The 18,183-nt window shown below is 33.1% G+C and overlaps 2 long non-coding RNA genes across 2 annotated transcripts; one reads left to right on the top strand and one right to left on the bottom strand.

Moving 5' to 3' along the window:
• Positions 1-13,479: 13,479 nt before the first annotated feature.
• Positions 13,480-14,968, bottom strand: LOC133180094 (uncharacterized). The gene is made up of 3 exons (XR_009720276.1): positions 14,889-14,968; positions 14,697-14,776; positions 13,480-14,327 (listed from the first exon to the last, which is right to left on the bottom strand). It is a non-coding gene; the product is annotated as an uncharacterized LOC133180094 (long non-coding RNA).
• A 392-nt stretch (positions 14,969-15,360) lies between these two features.
• Positions 15,361-17,641, top strand: LOC133180092 (uncharacterized). The gene is made up of 4 exons (XR_009720275.1): positions 15,361-15,613; positions 16,430-16,804; positions 16,923-17,020; positions 17,209-17,641. It is a non-coding gene; the product is annotated as an uncharacterized LOC133180092 (long non-coding RNA).
• The last annotated feature ends 542 nt before the right edge of the window (positions 17,642-18,183 follow it).

Below are 18,183 nucleotides of genomic sequence, written 5' to 3'. Positions count from 1 at the left end.
TAATTTATAACAAAATATTGATCATTAAAGAGTTATAGATAAAAGAGTTTTGGCCCTTCTGAGCCCCTAATTTGAGGGGTCAGCCCCTTTCTCTTGATATCAAATAAAAGGTCTTGTGATTTTGAGGACTTTTTGTTCAACAACTATTCAGAAATTTCCTTTCGTTTAAGAGATATGTAGAATAACAATATTTAGGGGCCAGCCCTCCAAGTCCTTAATGGGGATGTCTTGCAAAAATTAAAAGGGTGTATATTGTTAAGAACATTATTCTGAACATCTTTTGTTCAATATTGCTTATCAAAATATTTCTCCTTTTCGAGATACAAAGTGTCAAAGATTTAGCATTCTGGCCCCTCATGGCCCCTTATTACGTAACATATTATCCAAATTTTATAATATATAGTTGCAGAATGTTAAGATGAACATTTTTGCTTCAGTAATTTACAACAAAATATTGATCATTAAAGAGTTATAGATAAAAGAGTTTTGGCCCTTCTGAGCGCCTAATTTGAGGGGTCAGCCCCTTTTTCTTGATATCAAATAAAAGGCCTTGTGATTTTGAAGACTTTTTGTTCAACAACTATTCAGAAATTTCCTTTCGTTTAAGAGATATTTAGAATAACAATATTTAGGGGCCAGCCCTCCAAGTCCTTAATGGGGATGTCTAGCAAAAATTAAAAGGGTGTATATTGTTATGAACATTATTCTGAACATCTTTTGTTCAATATTGCTTATCAAAATATTTCTCCTTTTCGAGATACAAAGTGTCAAAGATTTAGAATTCTGGCCCCTTATTGCCCCTTATTACGTAACATATGATCAAAATTTTATAATATATAGTTGCAGAATGTTAAGATGAACATTTTTGCTTCAGTAATTTATAACAAAATTTTGATCATTAAAGAGTTATAGATAAAAGAGTTTTGGCCCTTCTGAGCCCCTAATTTGAGGGGTCAGCCCCTTTTTCTTGATATCAAATAAAAGGTCTTGTGAATTTGGAGACTTTTTGTTCAACAACTATTCAGAAATTTCCTTTCGTTTAAGAGATATGTAGAATAACAATATTTAGGGGCCAGCCCTCCAAGTCCTTAATGGGGATGTCTTGCAAAAATTAAAAGGGTGTATATTGTTATGAACATTATTCTGAACATCTTTTGTTCAATATTGCTTATCAAAATATTTCTCCTTTTCGAGATACAAAGTGTCAAAGATTTAGCATTCTGGCCCCTTATGGCCCCTTATTACGTAACATATGATCCAAATTTTATAATATATAGTTGCAGAATGTTAAGATGAACATTTTTTTTTTCAGTAATTTATAACAAAATATTGATCATTAAAGAGTTATAGATGAAAGACTTTTGGCCCTTCTGAGCCCCTAATTTGAGGGGTCAGCCCCTTTTTCTTGATATCAAATAAAAGGTCTTGTGATTTGGAGACTTTTTGTTCAATATATTTTAAAAAAATATTTTTATTTAAAATGTTATTATAAGAAATGTCTCTAAAATTCACTCAAAAATTTCGTCCTAAATTTCGACCCCTACCGAGCCTCCATAATTCGCACTTCCGGAAAATTTGAAAACCAAGGTGCACATCTAGAACATGTCCTCTATCACCACTGAAAGTTTCAATACTCTATCATTTGTCGTTCTTGAGTTTTAGTGCAGACACAATTTCTATCTAAAAATCGATCAAAGGGCGATAACTTCTGACCGGAAGTGATTTTTCAAAAACTGACATGGCGATATAAACTTCAGATAGCAACGCATTAACCCTGAAAATTTGAAGCAAATCGATCGAGCGATCTCCGAGAAATCTTCTGCACAAAATCGGTAAGGAAAAAAAAAGAATAATAATAATAAAAAGAAAAGTGAAAAATCAACAATAGAATAATAGAAGGGTCTTCCGCAGAAGACGGAAGACCCTAATAATAATAACTAGAGCAAAGCTCGTTGCAAAGCAACGAGTGGGTCTTCCTTCTTAGCTTGTAAGTTGACGTCGTAATAAAAGGATAAATATTTGTTTAATTTCCACCTAAAGGTTACATGTTTCTGTTTAGATTGTCAACTTTGCTAACATTCTCTTTCTTCTTTGACCAAAATATCAAGAGACCTCATCTCCTGAACTCTGAATCTGGAGTGAGCATGAGGATATACAATTCAACTGTACTCTCTCCAACAGTACTCCTGAAATTGTATCCAAAACACTAATACTCCCAGACCCTCATTTCTTGAACTTTGACTTTTGATTTTTTTTTTTTTTTTTTTTTTTTTTTTTTTTTTTTTAAATGTAAACAGTTTAATGTAAACTACAAAAGCACCAATAAAAAACATAGACAAAACAAATGAATAGTACTAAAATACATATTATGTATCAACACAGTACAATATGACAAAAAGAACATCTGATTAAGCGTCTAAACAGAAAAATTAGCAATGCAACAAAGTAGGGAATCACAATTAAAGAACATATTTGTTGTCTGAGGTATTTTTATGAAAGTCTTTTTCCCAGAAATACGGACGAACAGACAAAACAGACGGACGAAAAAAATGTCCGCCTTATGCTCTGTTGGCAACACACAAAAAATACGTAAAAGAGCAAAATGCAATTTTTCTGAGTGCGATTGCAACAAAAAATATTGCAGAAATACATGTACTTTTTAAAAAAAAAAAAAAAATTATTTCAGAGCTAAAAGGAGCATCTCATGATAATGATCTTATAGTCTTTAACGAAGTTTTCAGCTCACTTTTTTCTTTAGTCTGTTTTATACAATTATTGCTGTTTTTGAGGTCAATACGATGATTTAGCTACCCGAGGAATACAACATTCACCGAGCCTGAAAGGCAAAGTAAATGTTATAATTCGAGGTTGCAAAATCATCGTATTGACCTCAAAAACAGCATTAGAACTATCTTTACATAGAGTGTAGTGTTAACGCAAGTCGTGTTGCGCAGTTTCTTCAAGGTAAACCCCCCTGATGATAGAATCGGAAAAAGAGCAACAGAAAAATATGCTGCATACTTCTATTCAGACGTTTTTACCTCTGTTAGGTGGAACACAACTGTTCTAGGAGAAGAAGAAAATAAAAACGATTTAATTTTTTTCCTGAGAATTGCAATATTCCAGCAGTAAATGATGGGATTCAAAATGGAATAACTGAGAATTAAAAGTTTCATCAGCCTATCTAAAATGTGTGGCATTTCCGAGATAAATGCTATTACATTAAATGGAACCCTAAAAATGACCAGAGTAACCAGCAGGACGCTTATCAAACGCATAGAATTCAAAATCTTTTTTCTGCGCATAAACATAAAATTTTTATACTGGTCATCAGACTGATTTTCATTCTTTTATATATATATATATATATATATATATATATATATATATATATATATATATATATATATATATATATATATATATATATATATTTTCACATTTATTTCCCAGACCTATAACATTAAAGATGATATATAGGGCAGCTACCAGGGATGGGGCCCTGACTAAGCTCCCTCTATAACAATATATAATAATAATCCCTACAGCACCACGCAGGATGCTAAATATCTAAATCTTAATACAATGTCTCACATAATGTATTCATATCATACATTCAATATGTATATTAATTAAATTGTATAACATATAAAAAAACCCCAAAAAACAGAGAATATTTATCCGGAATCAATTTTGGTTCTAAATTTCTTGTTCGTATTTGCAATCCGGTGCGATTCATGAATGTATTGCAATATATTGAATAAATGGGAAAACATACATGGAATAAATGGGAAAACATACATGGAGCTTAACTTAAATCTGGATTGTGGAAAACAGGTAACAGTTTCTCGAATTCTGTTAATACAGTTAACGTTAAATTCAAATCTCCCTTAAAATTGCGTTTATCATTTTTTAACAATTGAAAAATTAATTTCATTTCTTTTGTGAATGCTTTTTGGAGCAATGAGGTAGTTATTTTTTTATTTTCATACTTGATACTGTTTCTTGTTTTCCATATTGACCACTTATATATATAAATCAAAGTGTTAACACATATTCGAACGTTTTTCGGTTCACTGGCAAATCCCAGTAGAACAGTACATGCATCAAAATTGATTGAATCCTTTACAGGTATTAGTAAAATTATTCTTTGTACCAATTCTAAAACTGGTTTGACGTGTTTACATTCAAAAAATAAATGCTTCTGGCTCTCAGTATTTGCTTTACAAAAAAGGCATTTGCCATTTGATAAACCCATTATACGTAGTTTTTCCTCAGTGTATAAGATGTTATGCAAACATTTCCATTGGAATTCTTGAATTTTTTGTTTTAATTTAGCTTCGTAAATTGACCCCCAAATTCTTTCCCATGTAATGTCAATTTGTAGCAGATTCTCCCATTTTTCTTGAGATTTGGGAGTAACATTTTTGTTTAACACTCTTTGTAGGTCTTTGATTTTTATGTCATCAAAATTCATGAACTTATTTGTTTTCCTAACAATTAAGAAATTATCAAACAACACAAAATAGTTATTTATTTCTTTATCACCGGTATTTGCAGTATTTCTCCCTGCAAGAATATCAATATAATTTTTAGGTATGGCAGCTTTTATCTTGCTATATTCAAAAACCCAACTTCTTTTATCAAGAAGTTTTGTAAATACGTATGCATTGGTCTTGAAAGACTTACTATCTTTATCCCAAATATCATCAATAGTGTGTAAGCCACATTTAATGAAAGACTCTATATATAGACTTTTACCTCGAAATTGTATATATTTATTTCCAAAAATCTGGCACTTTAAAATTTCATCTTTGCTTTCTGGTTGAAAATTCGATCTGAATTCACTGTATGCGAATAATGCATTTTTATAAAATGTAGAAAGTTTATTTAGAGAAATGTTGGAGAGGTCAGAACAGGTGCATAAAAAATATTCCTGTTTTGGATGTAAGTCTTTACTTTGTAACCAGAGTTTACCAATAGCATTCCAGTTTTCAAGTTCAGAGTGCATAATTTTGTATATTGTTTTAATTAGCTTACTTTTAATAAATGTAAATAAGTTAACCATGTCCAATCCTCCCTCAGCTTTACTGAGGCAGCAAACATTCCTATCTACTTTGTTTACTTTCTGATCCCATATATAAGACCAGATAATGTCATTTATCTTTTTACTATAAATATTTGGTATGCCTCTCATTTCAATTTCATATCCAATAATAGGAATTACTAGGTTTTTTATTATTAATGTTTTTCCTTTAAATGTTAAATTTCTAGTTTTCCAAACATGAAGACAATTGGTAATTTTTTCTATTTTTTCCATCCAAATAGCTTTTATGTCAATATCATATCCATGGTTCACACCTAAAGTTTTAACATTTGTTGATGTCCACTGTATTTTATTAAATTTAGGTTTTTTACCCTTTGATCTCCCAATGTATAAACCCTTTGTTTTAGCAAAATTTATTTTTGCTCCTGATGCCTTTTCATATATTTCTAAAACTTTAAAGGATTCTTCTATAGATTCTTCATCCTTATTAAAAAGTTGTGTATCATCCGCAAACATATTGATTTTGCATTCAATATGCTGGATATTGTTCGGAATACGTATACCTTTAATGTTTGAATTTTGGCGTATGGCACAAGCCAACGGCTCTATTTGTAATACATATAACAAGGGAGCTATAGGACAACCTTGTCTTGCTGACCTTGATATTGTAAAATATTTGGATAGGAACCCATTTGTTTTAATGCAAGTTTTGGCATTTCTTAACAACATTTTTATCCAGTTACAGTATTTATTTCCAAAATTAAATTTTTTCAAGGTAGAATCTAGCCATTCCCATTCTAATCTATCAAATGCTTTTTGTTGATCAAGAAATATTATTGCGCCTTCTAAATCTTCATTATCTGCAAAATCAATAATATCTTGAATTAATCTGTTGGCATCACTTATATCCCTTCCCCTTACAAAACCTTTTTGATCAGGGTGTATTAGTTTTGGTAAGACTGTTTTTAATCTCTCAGCAAGTATTTTTGCTATTATTTTGTAGTCTGTATTTAACATTGTCAGAGGTCTCCAATTCGTTATAACTTCGCGTTCTCCCCCTTTATGTATTAGGGATAACATACCCTTTGTTTGTGACTCGCACAATAAACTGTTATTGAAAATATATTTAATTACTTTAATAAATTCGTCTTTAATGACATCCCAATAAATTTGGTAGAAATTTGAAGTAATACCGTCTTCCCCTGGTGATTTATTAATTTTTAATAACATAATAGCTTTATAGATTTCTTCTTCAGTGATATCACGGTCTAAAATCTCTTTTTCTTCTGTGTTAAGTTTACATCGAACCTCTTTCAACAGTTTAGCTCCACACTCTGGGTCGCACCCTTCTGTGTTTAATAGTTTTTTGTAAAATTTTATTTGTTCCTCTATAATAGAATCGATATCTGTCTTGTATATCCCATCCTCACATTTGATTCTAGACCATAGTTTTTTTTTCACCATTCTTTTTCTCTAATTGAAAGAAATATGAAGATGGTACTTCACCCTCAGAGAACCACTTACATTTAGATCTCAGAATAGCAGCTTCAGTTTTTTCTTTCAAGATATCTTTTAGCTTTTGTTCAATTGTATTCAGATAAGCTTTATCTGTATTTGGATTATTTTTAATATTCTCAATTTCTTTTTCTAATTTTTTATATTTTATTTTACTAGTATGAAAGTTTTTGGATATTTCTATACAGACTGATTTAATTTTATTTTTTGTCATATCCCACCATTTATGAATATTGTCACAGTTTTCTAAGCTTAATTTGTGATGATTCCAAAAGTCAGTAAACGTTTTCTTGAAGTCTTCCCTTGAAATGGTTTTTGCATTCATTGCCCATACCCCTGGGCCTCGTTCAACTTCCTCTATATGTATCTTTATGGAAATAAGATCATGATCACTAAGTGGAAAATGTGTGATTCTCGTATTCTTAACTTTGTATGATAAGTTTTCACTAATAAGAAAATAATCAATTCTGGACTTTGAATTACACCTATGAAATGTGTAACATTTTCTTTCTAAATTTCTATCTCGCCAAATATCCTCTAGTTCATAATTTCTTATAAATGTGTTGAGGTCATCTTTGCTAGGATCATCTTTAGCTGGAACTGGATGCCTATCCATATTTTTATCTATTGCACAGTTAAAGTCCCCACATACTATCTTATAATCTAAATTATTAAGGTCCAGGTTTTTAAAAAAGGATTTTCTTTCATTCACAATGTTTGGGGCATATATATTTTTTAGTCCAATTTTTATTGTATTTTTCATAAGACATATGTCTATTTCCCGTCCATCTTTGTCGAATTTTACTTCACTGATTTTTAATTCATTTTTTTTCATAAATAAAATCCCAACACCACGCGATTCACTAGACCAATTATTCCATATAGAACTGGTACCGTTAAATTCTTTCCATTCATGTTCCCATCTCTCAGTATCTAGGTCAGTCCCATGTGTCTCTTGTAAACAAACTACGTCATATTTACAGGTACGCTTACTCAACCATGAAAATATACACATTCGCTTTTTCTTATCTCTTAATCCATTAACGTTTATAGATGATATATGCAGAGACATTGAAAGTTATATCTAATAAAATGGTTTCTGTTTGCTAATACCTCGTAATTGAAGTAATGACCAAATTTTAATGAAAATGTATTAAAAAATATACCGCATGCATTTGATACTATATACAAATTCTCCAAAGCAGGCTTATTGCTATATGTAGCGAACAACATGAGAGAAAAATGTCAACATCCAAATCTATATACATAAGAACTATATATACAGTGGTATTATCAGCGACTAAGGGTTAATGTGTCAATCATATTCACTATACTTTGGGACATTTGCCCTGTTTTTCCACAGAGGATGGTGTATGAGAACTTAATTTTCGCTTTGATATACTGGGTGTCTTAGGTTCACTGTCATCTGAGATTTCTTTTTGCTCGAGAAAAGTCATCGCAATTATTTCAGCGCCATCTCTACTTATGTGCACTCCACTTGGATCACTGGGGTCGTACAGTGCTTTGATCGCGTGACCTTGATCATTCACAAAATGAGTATATGTGTCGATCACAACCAATTTTTGATCCTTTTCGCAAAGTTTTTTTAGGAAGATATTCACAGTGTTTGTTGTTTCATTTAATTTTTTTATGACAGCACCCTTACCTTTCCTAGGAATAACTGTGCTCACACTAATTGTCGCTGAGGGATAGGTTTCTTTTACTTTATTGAGACCCGTAAGCACGTTCACAGTTATTTCACTGGGGTTATCTCGATGTCTTGAAATATCATTTGTACCAAGATTTACAATTATGTTTTCGGGTACAGAATCTCCGAGTTTTTTTTTCGTTTGGTTTAGTAACTCTGGCATGTTTTCGTATGCTGCTCCTGACACAGAAACGTTTAAGACGTTCGACATCAGTTTTGGGAGCCTGCTGCAGTTTGAATCGCCAAGTACAACCGTATCGATGGGTTCGTCATGTTCGCCAGAGTGTTCAACACTTTCGTCATCTCGCATTGCTTCATTACCTTCAAGAATTTCGGAGGCATATTTTCCATATTTCAGGGCAAGTTTTTCCGCAAGCTTTTGGCAATCTTCCTTTTCGTGTCCCTCTTGTTTACAGTATCGACACACTGGGTCATTTTGACAGTTTATTGCAATGTGTCCCGATTTGTTACATTTAAAGCAAACTACTCTATTGTCAGGTTTATTTGGACATTTAAATGACGGATGATCAGTGTTCTTACAATATGGACACTCTGTTCTATTGTTATCGGCAAATAATCGAACTTCATGATCTCCGAAGTGTGTTCGATTGGGTAGTGTAGATACACAATTTAAGATCTGTATGTATCTAGTGCCGGTTTCGATATTTGTATTTTTAATAGTGCCTCGCTTTATGGACCCTGACACTACCTGTCCATAAGCCATCATGTGCGTTACTATAAAGGAATCGTCCAGTTCCACAGGGGCATCTTTAATAGTAACATTTGTTATTTGTTTTTCTACATCAATCAAAGTAATGTTTCTGTTTTTGACCGTTAAGTCCGACATCAGTAGTTTTTTCTTAACTTGACTATTTCGGAGTGTAATAATACAATCACCTTCAGTAATCTGAATAGCTTTAATCTCATTATCTTCAACTTTTTCTAGTAACCCATTCAATATATCCTCATGAGTTATACCCTTGAAATATCTGGTAGAGAAGTGTAGAGACAAATGTCTCGATACCTTTGACATGCTGAGTAGTGTTCGAAGAGCTGTTCACCCACTGTTACTTGTTTTAGGTTGTGCAAATAAATAGTTATGCAAAGTAAAAACTAGATAATGCACTTTCACTATACCTGCACACTATAGCGATGAACATCTGTCTACTCTCAGGCGTGCATCACTCTCGAATAGGGAATATCACAATCAAAATTGAACAAATATTCGGAGCGGTAAAAATTCCGTGTCGACCATGACAAGGGCCGTAACTCTCCTTTTGATTTTTAATTTCTAGACTTTTCTATTCATCTAACATCTCTGATGCAATCATGTTAGTAACATGTGTCATACTACAGAATCATCAGTGTTTTGCTACATCACTGTCATAATAATTGCTTGACAAAACATTTACACAGCATAACTACATAGTAAGTAATCCAAATGTGTTACTGATTGAGGATATCCATTCTTTGACAATCAGTAAGTAGAAAAATACTCTTACAAGAAATGCACAGGGATGATTTCAGTAAGACACGGTGTCACTTGTGGAAAATTTTAACATAACATGTTTTTTAGCCTTTAACTTAAAAGTTAAACTTCATTATCTCAAAAACCGATATCTAAATACATGTACCATTTATATGGTGAAGTGAGTTGGTACTCCCAACCCCTTATTCTTTAAGTTTTTTACCCTGCATGGTTATCTGGAGTCACTGGATATCTTGATGTTTAATCTTGGTCCAGCTGAAATTGAGAAAAAATGGTTTTACTGTACTTCTTGGGTTCATTTATTCAAATGTTTTACAAGGGGGGAAAAAGACACAATTATTTAATTTTTGTAACATGTTAAAATAATCTTTTACATGTACATGTATATTACACATATATTCAAGTAAATTTTTTTTAATAAGAATTCATTAAAAATATTTGAATCCATTGAAGTTGATTGCAGTAGATATAATGTGAATTATGAGCCTAAGACACAACAAGCAAATTTAAAGAATAGTGGTCTCATTCTGTCATTTGTAAACTAAAAAAGTTTGATGATAATAGGCCTGAAACTGTTCAAAATATGCCTCTAAATCATTTTGAAAAAGAATGGCTGCAAAATTTTAAAAGTAGGTAACCATGAACTACTTTTGAGTCAACATGATACGAGGTCCTTAGATGCATCAACTGACAAGATTTGATGACCCTAGTCCTTATAGTAAGCAAAATATCAACATTTTAATAAATGTAATTTTTGGTCAACTTTGAAGTGACCTTGAGACCAAGCCCTTTGTCTCAGAGCGATTCCCTGTGCAAATTTTAATCTACAATATATCCTCATCCTTTTGTGAAAGTTTGGTGATAATCTGCCCAGTGGTTCTTGAGAAGACGATTTTTTAGCAACCAGTACTTTTGGTTTTATTTACCTAATTATCTCCCCTTGTTTAAGGGTCACAACCCTAAGTTTACTATAAACGGGAGCCCTTGGGCCATAGATACACTGTGACAAATTTGACAATAATTGGCCAAGGGGTTCTTGAGTTATGGCCCATATTCTATCAACGCTCCCCTGAGTTACTTTGGCCCTGCTGTTCTTCACCAGACCCTCCCTCCCTTGTAATACTTATTGCGGCCCCACCCTACCCCCGGGGGCCATGATTTGAAAAATTAGAATCTACACTATCCCAGGATGATTCCACATATGTTTCAGTTTTTCTGGCCCAGTGGTTCTTGAGAAGAAGATTTTTAAGATTTTGCCTATATAATTTTAAACTTTGATTCCCTATTGTGGCCCCGCCCTACCCCCGGGGGCCATGATTTGAAGAATTTAGAATCTACACTACGCCAGGATGCTTCCACGTAAGTTTCAGCCTTTCTGGCCCAGTGGTTCTTGAGAAGAAGATTTTTAAAGATTTTGCCTATATATTTCAATGTAAAACTTTGATTCCTATTGTGGCCCCGCCCCACCCCTGGGGGCCATGATTTGAAGAATTTAGAATCTACACTACCCCAGGATGCTTCCACATAACTTTCAGCTTTTCTGGCCCTGTGGTTCTTGAGAAGATTTTTTAATGACCCCATCCTATTTTTGTCTTCTCTTGATTATCTCCCCTTGTAAAGGGGGTTGGTCCTTCATTTTAACAAACTCCCCTTCACCCAAGGATGCTGTGTACCAACTTTGCTTAAATTTGGCTCAGTGGTTCTTGAGAAGAAGATGAAAATATGAAAAAATTACAGACGGATGGACAGACAGCTACACAGATAGACAGACGACAGACAACTGGTGATCAGAAAAGCTCACTTAAGCTTTCAGCTCAGGTGAGCTAAAAAGTTTACGTACACCACACAAATGGCCATAGCATTAGCTCTTTGAGCCTTTGGCTCACAAGAGCTAAAAAGATAAAAAAGAATTATGTATCTTAGAGTTATCTATTTGTAATCAAAGCTATATTAAGATCAGACCAATTTCTTGAAATAAAAAATTGCACTGTTGTAGTGCAAAAAAATTAATGATATTTTACATGTCGCTACAATATTCAAAGAGGGCATGTTGCAAAATTTTGAATTAAATTAGAGGGGTTATGACTGTTTCTTCGCTAATTATAGATGATCAATGCGAAAACACAAAGTTGAAAATTGCAATGTCATTGAAAGTCTTGGAGAACACCGAGCTATTAAAAAATTATTTCTTCAGACAGGTCATTTTTCAAAGTGCACAGTAAATTTTCCTTAAATCAATGTGTCCGCAAACTTTTCTAACAATCCTCGTTCATGTACATGCCCTTAGCACTGAAGTCATTTGAAATATGCACATATGTCAACATTTGTTGTTGTATATGCCAAAATAGCAGTTCTCTCTAAATTTTTTTGTAAAAATACATATATTACAAGTTCTTAATGTATTAAGGCCTGATGTGTCCATAATCCTAGATGGAAGGACTTTTATCCTTGTGTGACTGTTTAAATTTCACTATGCTGCTTATTCTTCGTCATCTCCAAACAGATGCTCTTCTGGCAAATATGGTCATGCTTGGTATCAAATTTCAGTTATCAGATGGCAGTCACACCTATCCAAAAGAAATTGAAATTTCTCATTTAAAATAAAAAAAAAAAACTGTACAACTTATAAATGATAAATAGCGATGTTAATTTTACTCGGACAGCTAAGTCGCACAGTCAGAGGCTTTAGTCAAATGAAAGTCGAGTACTCATTGAAATTTAAATTAATTTTTCATGTCATTTTCCTTTTTGTCTTTAAGAGACTGCTAGCCTGTACAATATTTAAGCTACGTTATAACCATTATACAACAAATTATTGAATCATTAACATTTTTGTAGTAATAAATATATGTATCAAATGTATTTGATTTCAAATATAATTTTTACTGCCAGTGTTTTTTTTACAGTACTTTGGGATTGGGGGCTTGGGCCCTCAGAATTGGGAATTTCAGCATCAATTAGGCTAAATTGGGAATCTCCCAGAAAGCCCAATCACTTAAAAAACATTGTCAAAAAGCTTTGTTTTTGTCTTTGTATTACTTTAACAAACAATTGTTATAACTAATCAAGACTATTCTTGGTATGGATTATCTAATTACCTACTTGCATCAAGAACAATAGTGGTATGAATTATCTAATTATGAAGAAATCCAACTTGGCTGAGGTGGCAGAGGATAGTTTTTTTTAATGCCAAACATGTGCCGAGAGGGTACACATATACATGCAATCCATAAAAACATGAACATGGGGACAGTTTTCCAGGGGCTAATTAATTACACTTCATATGCCCATGGCTCACAAATTATGTCAACAAATTACATGTAATATGCAAGTAGAGTGCACATGTACCAAAAATGCACCTGGGGTCTCCCCAAATTTTGGCTTGTTTTTCCAACCCGTACGAACAAGTGAGGCGTAAACCAGCTGGATGAGACATGGAAACCAGCTGGTTTCTAGACGGAATTCAGAATTACGTGTCTTTACCAGGCGTACATGAGCAGGACACGTATTCCTGCTCTTTGCACACACGGAATACGTGTCATTTTCCGCCTCTTGGGCCAGGCGTAATTCTTGTATCAGGCGTAATGCTGAACTTAGTAAAATTGGTAAGGCGTAATGTTGGACTTAGAAAAATTGGTGAGGCGTAATGTTGGACTTAGAAAAATTGGTGAGGCGTAATGTTGGTCTTAGAAAAAAAATAGAAAAGGTACAATTTAGGCAAAACATTATATTTCACTTTTCTTTTGTTAACAATAAATCCATTGGCAATATTTACAGTGAAATACTTTATAGATTAGAAAACTTTAAGATAAATATTTCAGCATTTGTGTTTGTCCTTCCCAACATCATTGTTGAGCTAAGATAATTTCTAGCTGAAATTACAGTCCCATCACAGATGTCCTTATAAGTTCCACCAGCTATATTTCTGTTAAACCACTCTTGCATTTTGCTTTAAAAAATCCATCTTGAAAAATAATGGATTGTGGAGTAGATTTATAACAGGTATTTCCAGAAAGAAGTTTTTGGTTTCTTGAATGGTGTTTGACAAAATTTCTTTAGACAGATGACACAATCAACATTTTATTGGCCCCTAAACAACGATGACAATGAAAGTGGTAAGCACCGTCACAAAGGTTCCTTAGTTTTTTGTTTTTTTTTGGACAACTGTTAAATGCATATATGTCAAATGGTATATAAAATGTGTTCTGCTAGCATCACATCTGAAATTATGTTCAAAAGTTGTTGGATTCATCATCTATTATTGGTGCAAATCACAGCAAGCACTAACATGAATACTCTTATTGAAATACGGATGTTACAGAGCAAAGAAAGAAGTTGGAAGTCTTGATCATCATGCTCCGTAACATTGCAATTTCTTCAGTGATATCATCCAAAATGTATTCCTCTTCATCAGATAAATCAGAAAAGAGAATACTTCCTCTTCATTATCAGAAAAATCCTCATCACTAAATTTTATGTATCTTTTTGGCAGTTGGGGTTCTTTGTTTCTTAAATGTTGTCATGTTACTCATCAAATGGTCCAGCACAGACTCTTCATGGTCAGACATCTAATTCAAGAATAAAACACTACTATTACCCAGTTAATCAAATGCATGCAAGTGAACATTAATTTAATCGACTAAAATATATATATTTTTAAAAACCAGAAATTGGTGTGTAGGTTGTATTGTTACAAGCTAATCAATATGTACAAAAAAATAATTAATTTTCTTTAAACGTATTGAGAAAAAAAAAATCGATGAGAACTCATTCGTATTTTTTTTCTCTTGCTTTACATGTACTGTATGATTATCAACAGCTGATCAAGTAGCAGGGATCTAATCTGGGTCCCTGCAATTTGCAAGAAGTATATAATTTGTAATCTAATAGTAAAGCGATACAAACAAAACAAAACAATGTTATTTAAGGTGACCTACCTCGCTCATGATGATTATTTCTGCGCCTTCGTCTTCTAACTTCAGAGTCGATTTAGTTCCGAGATAATTCGGGTTGCAATCTGTAAAACGGAAGTAACATTCTATTAAATTGATTGTCGATCCCGATATATGTAGGTCGATCTTTTTTTAAAAAAAAAAAAAAAAAAAAAAAACCAACTGTAAAATACTTACCGATATCAGTTTCCTAGAATCTTCTACGGTTTTCTCGCAATCAATGATTCCTGTTCTTGTTATTTATGTCTCGGCAAATTTACTCATTTCGATCACAAATTCTGTACCTTGTAATGCATCTCATATTTTAAATCTCCATCGTTCTATAAATTAACTTGAGCTGAAATTTGCTAAATTTTACAAACGCTTTCCGTAAGTAACCTTCTTTATTTTGTTTGGTTATTCCATGATTTTCCAATGTGCCGAGAACAACTGTAAACTAAGGTGTTTTCTCAGAGGCCAAGGGGAATCGCCTTACAAAATGATCTCAGTGAAATTTATTGATCTACATATTGATTTTGCATTTAAAAAAAAAATTCGACAAATTAATACTAAAAGAACGCATTTTATTATTTTGAGAGACGTTTTTGGGGAAAAGTTTGTAATATCTTTTGTATCGATCCCGTCGTGAACCTCAACAGTAGAGCATCTTCGAACCGGGGCTGCAGAAACTTGATATCCCACGCTATCAAAATCCCGCCCGCATGGTCATTTCAAATTCTGTTGCTTTGAAAGAAACATTGCCCTGCCGATTTCTACTTGTTTCTGACAACTTGGTTTTACTTGAAAGTGAAAATACTTCGATGAGGATTGCAGTTTGACTGTCGTGGGAGAAAAAGACAAAACGTTGACAATAAGGACGGAATCCGAAGTGAGATACCATCATTCATGGCCCCATCATCAATGTAAGAATTTTTTAGATTTTCATACTCCAGCGAGGTTAACACTTTGAAATATACCATATAGTATTATCTATAAAAATTTAAGAAATGTGCTTTTAAAATCATTCTGTTAACATGGTTAATGATTAGATTACATGTAGCATGCGTGTTTGTTTACGCTTGGAGACCTGTCGTATTTGTAAACTACTGCTGTTGTATACTCCATGATTTTTTTTTTAAATTATCTTTCTATCGCATAATTATCATTTTTAGTATTTATCATTTCGAAAAAATATATACAAAACAAAAAATATACGAGACATTTTCCACCTTTTTTTTTTTTAAAGTCGGGTTCAAGATGAGGGAAATATAAAGTCGCATGGATCACAACATGGTATGATGGTATGAATTATAAATTTGCCACACGGCGCGGTGGCTGTCTTAAAAATTTTACTAGACAAAATAATTACAGTAATTTTAATCAAAAGCTGTCCTGATAACAAATAGAGTGCACTTTCTGATAAGCTGACCATGTTAACATGGTTAAGGTGATGTTTAATGGGTTGCTACAATGCATAGGTGGATCGGAAACTTTTCATACCCAATCAATATATATATATATATATATATATATATATATATATATATATATATATATATATATATATATATATATATATATATATATATTAATAACTTTCTTGTATTCGTTCCTTCCTACTGACTTACAAGGGGTCTGTTTTGTGTTTCTTAAAAGGGGGGGGGGGGTCAAGCTCAGATATGCTACACAAAGCTCACATTTCTTGGTGATAATTTTGTTATATGTGTGTGTATTTGTAGATGATGAAGAGGAACTAACAAAGTTTGCTATTCGGCATGCAGCAAATTATTGGGAAACTTGCAGGAGAAAGCAAAAGATATTCCAGAGAGACTGTTTAATTTCTCAATCTAAACACAGAGAAAGCAAATGGGAAGAGAACAAGGGCTCCAACAGACAAAATAAAAGAAATTAAGGAACATGATGAAGAGTTTATCCCAAATAAGAAGAAAAAAACACTGAGGATACAAGAGAGAAGAAACAGGAGCTAAGTCCCAAGGAAAAGAAGATACCAAGTCACAAAACTCCTCCCTTGAGAAAACACTCTACTACCAACATTCTTTCATTGGTAGTAGTAGTAGATATTAGCATTTCATCCCATGGAGGATTGTGTTGAGGTTAGATAATAATAAAAAAAATAAAAACCTAAATAAAGTATTTGTAAAATACACATTCAATATTTGATATATTTAACTATATGCACGGCTGTAATATATTTCTATTCCTATCATCCAGATAATCAAGAAGCAGGCTTCCTGTGTCCAAATCCTCCTTCTTCAGAAAAACCAAGGGAGAATGACCAGGATATTTCACCCCCTGGAATATCTGAAGGGGTAAGATTTTCATGCCCCCAATTGAAGGACTGGGGATATATAGTGTTTGGTCTGTCTGTTTGTTTTCCTGTCAACCCATTATGTAATACAACAATTTTTTTTTTCTCTAATTGTAAATACTGATCTTGTTGGACATAATGCATGTGATTTCAGACCTACATTAAAGCATGGCTACAATTTTCCTTCAGGTTATGCCCTTTAGTGGTGTGGAGAAAATGAAGGAAAAAAAGTGAACCAAGAACTGAACAATGCCATCACAGAGCAAGTCTCATTGCAGGACAAAAATTTAAAAAGGAACATGGGAAAGAAAAATATGAGAATGCTAAGAAGAGCTCAGTGCACGATACAAGATAAGCTAATGTAAAACACACTTATTGCGAAGTACAATGAATGAACAATTTTGATTAGGCGTAGTTCATTATATCCATTAAGTTCACAGCAATATTCTAAAATTTAAGGAAATGAAAATCACTATAACCATGAATTCATTATAAGCATCTCTGCTGTAATACAAAGTCATCAGAGATTGGTACACTGTATTTTCAAGATAATTTATAATTTTTGTATAATACAAATTTTGAATTTTCCTTAAATGGGAAGATTTATTAATGTAAAGTTTATTTGAATGACATTTTGTTGTCCATCAAAATGTTCAGAAAAACTGCCTTTGAATGTTATATAAATTGATACTAAGATATGGATGTTTTGATAAAATAAATACTTAGTTTTCAAAACATGTAATGTATTTTGTATATATCATTGTGTATTGTACGCCTGAACTTTTTTACGCCTGGACATTTTTACGCCTGGACGGTACGATCCTTTACGCCTGGTCTATTGAAGAGGCGTAAAATTTGCATATTACGCCTCTTTTTACGCCTGGTTTCCGTCTCATTTGACGCCTGGTTTACTTATATGGTATTGAGTCAAAATCCGCCTGGTTTTTGCAGAGCATGACGCCTGGTTTACGTGTTATTACCAGGCGTACAATTTCGTACAGGCAGATTTGGGCCTCAGTCGCACCCATACAACCCACCCCCAGGCCCGAGCGAGCAGGATAAAACACCCAGTAGTCTGTAAATCAATGCATGCCCTAATGAAAATTCACCAACTGATATGGGGCCATTCATCTTCCCTCTGAGATACACACCTTCTTCTAAGGC

The sequence above is a fragment of the Saccostrea echinata genome, unplaced genomic scaffold (assembly GCF_033153115.1).
Source record: "Saccostrea echinata isolate AGI-Se365-2 ecotype Australia unplaced genomic scaffold, CSIRO_AGI_Sech_v1 ptg000005l, whole genome shotgun sequence".
Lineage (NCBI taxonomy): Eukaryota > Metazoa > Mollusca > Bivalvia > Ostreida > Ostreidae > Saccostrea > Saccostrea echinata.
The sequence above is the reverse complement of the archived record's forward strand: the minus strand, read 5'-3'. Positions and strand labels throughout refer to the sequence as shown.